Source organism: Borostomias antarcticus (assembly GCF_949987555.1).
Source record: "Borostomias antarcticus genome assembly, chromosome: 14".
Classification (NCBI taxonomy): domain Eukaryota; kingdom Metazoa; phylum Chordata; class Actinopteri; order Stomiiformes; family Stomiidae; genus Borostomias; species Borostomias antarcticus.
In genome coordinates, this window is record NC_140247.1 from 10,564,259 (window position 1) to 10,570,075 (window position 5,817).

Below are 5,817 nucleotides of genomic sequence, written 5' to 3' on the forward strand. Positions count from 1 at the left end.
TACCGTAATGGGAGCGCTTTTTCTCTGCTGCTTAGTACTAAAAATAGAAATAGCCTACCGTACCTGGGAGTGCTTTTTCTCTGCTGCTTAGTACTAAAAATAGAAATAGCCTACCATACCTGGGAGCGCTTTTTCTCTGCTGCTTAGTACTAAAAATAGAAATAGCCTACCGTACCTGGGAGCGCTTTTTCTCTGCTGCTTAGTACTAAAAATAGAAATAGCCTACCGTACCTGGGAGCGCTTTTTCTCTGCTGCTTAGTACTAAAAATAGAAATAGCCTACCGTACCTGGGAGCGCTTTTTCTCTGCAACACTTTATCTCTGAACTGCTTACAGTTCCCTGTTTTCTAGGTAAGGTGAGGCTAAAAACTACGCATACATTGGGTTAGGGCATGCACATTTTCTCTCATAATTAGTCATTCATTCTTCTCCGCACCATGGTGTTTAAAGATAGGAAAAGACAGACATATATATTGCATTAAATCATCAACAGTGCCTGTATAGATTAGAAATTGGTAAAACTGTACTACTCCTTTAATATATTTATCTAGGTTCTTTAGAGAAAGGCGGGAGTATCTGTTCACCTGGGCGTACCTGCTCACTCAGTCACACATAAAATTGGCAGACTTTGAAATGGCTCTGCTTACCTTTAATTTAGGCGCGTTTGTGTGCTGAAGCGAAGCAGGATCCCGGTGTCAGACCTCGATGCCTTCTCTCCTGGCTTGGCTCGCCACTTGACGTGGGGGACGCCTTTGATCTTGTTACAATCTTCAATGTTCTTTGTTCAATAGTTGAGTAAGTTGAAGTCAAATCAAAGAGGCACTGGTGACTGGAACTTAATGCAATAGGTTTTATTTGTTGGTACAATCAGTAACAGACAATTAAAACCGGTGGGCTCTCGAGAGATATCACACCCGACTGACTTGTTGTCAGGTCTTATATACTTTATCTGATGAGCAGTTTGAGAACACCTGCTTTCTCATGCAATGTTGTTTCTTAGCCTGACCCGTTATCTGGTGAATAGCACCTGGCTTCAAATGCTGTGTAGCTTCTTAGCCTGACTCGTTATCTAATCAAGTTCATTTCAACGTTACTTTTGGCCACAGCTGCGTTCCCACGGAGCAACTGCTCTCCCCCTCCCTTACAGAACTGGCCTACTGTCTTGTCATACTAAATGCTACTTCTGGCCTAAAACTGACTTTTAAGAATAGACACATATAATATAATCTGGATTAGAACAAAGGTTCGAGCTTAGTTAGGCAAATTAATACACGACAGTACACTGTCCCCGACTGGCTCTGACCTGAGGGGGTGGAGTCTCACCACCACACTACTATCCACACCACGGGCCCCACAACTCATCCCCTGAGTGGGCTAGAGACACATGGTCTTCCCCGGTGCGGGCGGGTAGGTGGCCCGGAGAGGGGGGTGGAGTCTCGCCACCACGCCACGGACCCCACAATTCAGCCCCTGAGTGGGCTAGAGACGCACGGTCTTCGCCGGTGGGTGCATGGAGATTGCCCGGTTCGTAGTAGTACTAGCAGTAGCTGTTACATACAACTGCAGCAGCTAGCCCACCTCACATTTTCTCCAGGAAATGTACTTTGTAGTTATATTAGTTCTCCCCAGTTTTTGTCTCCTTTTTAACTTCTTCATACCTTGTGCTAGAAACTTCATTCAAACTTTAAAATGTTAACAATGTATTCCGATTTTTCATATTTTTTATTGTTTTTTAGTAATTTAACTTTTAATAGTAATTTTTGTGCCATTGAAACCGCTGGTGGAATGTTCAGTATAATTATGTTTTCTAGAGTGGTGGCAGCGGTTGCTTTGAAAATATTCACACATTTTGTAAACTGCTGGCACTCCTACAGTTTTAAAAGCTCACACACATATTATACATCAAAACATTCACACAACTGTGCTGATTCGAACAATGTAAGTATCCAGATTGTATTGCACTTTCCCATCGAATCAGTCTAGATGTGTGATAATCATTTTAATATGAAAACAAAAATCAATCTAAAAATGATTTCATGCAAAGAGCAATACTGTCACTTCCAAAGGGCAATGGAATCTGATAAAACTGCACAACAGAACTGTGCACTAAGACTTTAGAAATTCATCATCTATTGATTAGATGTCATAACAAGGAATGATAACTTACTCATGCACGCAGCAGCACCTCATCCACACTGATAATGGGATGTATAGCTCAGCGGGTCGTCCAATGATCGTATGGTAGGCGGTTTGAATCCCGGCTCCTCCTGACGACATGTCGAAGTGTCCTTGGGCAAGACACTGAACCCCAAATTACTACTAATGAGCAGGATGGCACCTTGCGTGGCAGCTGCCGCCATTGGTGTGTATATGTGTGTGAATGGGTGAATGAGAGGCCTTCATTGTAAAGCACTTTGGATAAAATCACTATATAAGCACAGAACATTTACCATTTTACCATCATCTTGTGTCCCGCAAGGCAGGAGGACTCAAGTAAAGGTTAAAGTCCCAATGATTGTCACACACCTGAATGCGTGAAATTTGTTCTCCGCATTTGACCCATCCCCTGGGGGAGCGGTGAGCAGCAGCGGTGCCGCGCTCAGGAATCATTTGGTGATCTGTAACATGGTGTCAAAACAACAACCTGACCTTGAACACTAGTAAGACAAATGAGATGATTGTGGACTTCAGGAGAGGATGAAAAAATTGAATTCCAATGTAGGCTACCGGTAGGCCTATCCGTACTTGTTACACGTGGCAAATACACTTTCTATTCTATTTTCAATTGTAACAGATAGAGTACTGTATGTTTCATACATAACCACTAGATGGCAGAAAAACCCAACAACAACCTGAGAGGTTGGAGAGAGATCTTTCTCTGGCAATAGGGGGGAAGGGGAGAGAGGGAAGGAAATATGTTGCTTTTCCCAGCACGTGTTACTGTGTAAAAAAAGTATCAGAGACTCACAATATCTTCATTTCTCTCTGTTTAATAGCCGAGGCCTCAGGCTTTGTATGGATGGCTGAGATAGGAGGACGGCCAATCTAATAGTGTGTTGTGGTGAAAGGTAAATCCAGTTTACTGTTTCCCATGAGGCCCCTGGATAAACTTGTAAAATGTATTATTGAGTTAGCTGGCCTCATGTTCTGTGACCTCGTGTTCTTGTAACAGTGCAAACATACAGTAGTGTGAAGGCCAAATACGGAATAGGGATTTGTCTAGTAAGTGATGGCCAAAAAAATCTAAAAAAAAACTTTTCAAAGCAGCTCTGTCAAGGATGGCTGTGTTGGGGGAAAATTTGATTTGAATTCTTGAGGCATTGCAGCAGAGTGGTGCAGAACCCAGTTTATGTTTTATGGATCCTGTCAGATTTTGTATTTCTTTTTTGGCCAAAAATGTCTGTTTTGATAGTAAAGGTTGCTGACGCCTGGTCTAAACATACAAAACACTCTGGATTTCCAAGTGCGTCATTATGATTGATTGCGCTTTAAAAGAGCCTCATTAGGGGTAGGCGGCAGAGATTAACTGCGCACTCGCACGATATAAATCCTCGCGCACTAATTCAACAACCAAGAGCATACATGCTGCTGTGGGCGTATGGTATTGTAGCGACCTAGGATGGGAGTAGTTAATGTGTGAGTTGATGGACGTTTTTGGTTCTCACGTTTGGGTTTGTGATTGGTGGACTGGGGGGGAGGCGGGACCTGGGGGTTTTGGCTTGCTTGTCTCTTCCCTGGTGTTCGCAGTTCGTTGGTGTGCGCGCTAACCAGCCCGTTACTGTTCTCCTGTCGATAGGCTGGGTGCATTAAGTAGCGCTATAGAACTTCCGGGTGCGTCGCTTGGCATAAGAGTTTCCGGTCGCCGGCCATTCGTTCATTCGTTCGTAAACATTAGCATTATTAGCAGACTGCTACCATGTCACAAAAGAAACAAAAACGTCTGTTCAAATACCAACGCCGTGACTCCGGCTCCAATGAGCACTGTTGTGTGCCACAGTGTGCGAATTCGGCCCGATATAATTCAAGTCTACGTTTCCACAGCTTCCCAAGCAACGGCGAGGAAAGGGCTAGGTGGCTAGCTAAGATTCGCAGGGATGCCTTCACCGTGACCCAGAGCACCAGAGTGTGTAGTCGGCACTTTGAAGCTGGTGATTTTGCGGTGTCAACTACAGGTGAGGATCAGAATAAGATAAGATCCGAATCCGATTTTAAATTTTCATACTAATTTTATTGTTAATGTATGCAAGTTGAAATTGGCTGTGTTAGCTAGCTAACGTTATGGGTTGGGTTTATTTTTAGCTAATGTTAGCTAGCGCATTTGGGATGGGGATGTAATACGTTTTTTTTCCAGCACTTCTAAATGCTTTATAAATGTATCAGTTACTTTTATTAAGGTTACTCTAAACTAGTCCTAGTCTCCCTCTCCTTCACCATGTCACTAGCTGATGTGTGGTGAGCTGTAGTGCGCACTAGCTGCTGCCTTAGCATCACCCAGGTGGGTGCCCCCCCCTTCCCCACAGCACTTATATTATATTAGAGAATATTTATTGTAAATGTTGTATAGCTGTTTTTCTCTATGTAAAGTGCTTTGAGTAGGGAACTTCCCCTTAAAAAGCGCTATATAAATTAAATGTATTATCATTATTATTATATTATTATTAGGTGTGAGGAGACTCAAGAAAGGAGCTGTTCCCACGCTCTTTGCCTGGAATGAGTACTCCAAACCTGCTCCCAGGCTAGGTGTGTGGGAGCGCTGTGAGCGTCCTGCCGTCGCCCCGGACTCATCTGAAGAGAAGATGGATGTCAGCCTGCAAGAGCATGATTATTGCGTGGCTCCCGATCCTGCCACTTTGGATGTCGCCCTGGCCCAAAACGAGTCCATGAAGAAGGAGATTGGAAGGCTCCAGAAACAACTGGAAACCGTACAACTCCAATCTAAATTCAGCCTGAGGCGATTTGCAGGCTCTGACGAGGACATACGGTTTTACACCAGGTAGATTATGTGACGTCTGCTGTGTATCGCACCTGTTCATTCTCTCCACACACACACACGTTATGTTTGTAATTAACAAATGTATAGATACAATGCGGAACTAATGTCACATCATGTCTTGTCTTAAGGTTTGCTTCCTACGAGCATTTCATGCTCTTCTGGCGATTGATAGATCCATCAACATCCAAAATGGTGAGGGTCACCCGGGTTAAGGGAGCCACTACCGACCTTGAGGATCCAATTCTTTTAAGGGCATCGGTATGTATAATAATAATAATAATACTAATATACCGACACCATGTCTTCTCTTTGGACCGACACCATTTTCAAAACTTACATAAGGCTGCCCATTCATATTTGGAGGTCCTGTACCATCTTTTGGTCATATGTTAGCCAACATTGATAGATCACTCTTATGGATGTAACCAGTTTGATATGCTATGTCTGTAAATGTTACCCGCAAAACGTGGCCTCAATATATAGTTATGTTATTTTCTCTCTCTCTGTAGCCACTCCAGTGCTCCGTACATACAAGCTAGATCATCACTGAAAATATCCTGGAAAAGGATCTCTAGGAAAGAGTGAGAACCCAATAAGATTGAGCTCTTCATGTTCTCTGTTGACAGAAATTGGCACCTGTGGATGAGCTTTTTCTTTTCCTGATGCACCTTTCGGTGGGGATGACGCTGAGGGATCTAAGCCATCGCTTTGACATCCATCGCACAACAGCAGGCAGAATTGTGACTACGTGGGCCAACTTCCTGTACAACGTGCTGGGGTCAGTGTGCCTATGGATGTCCCCAGAGGCTGTGAAAGCTCAGCTGC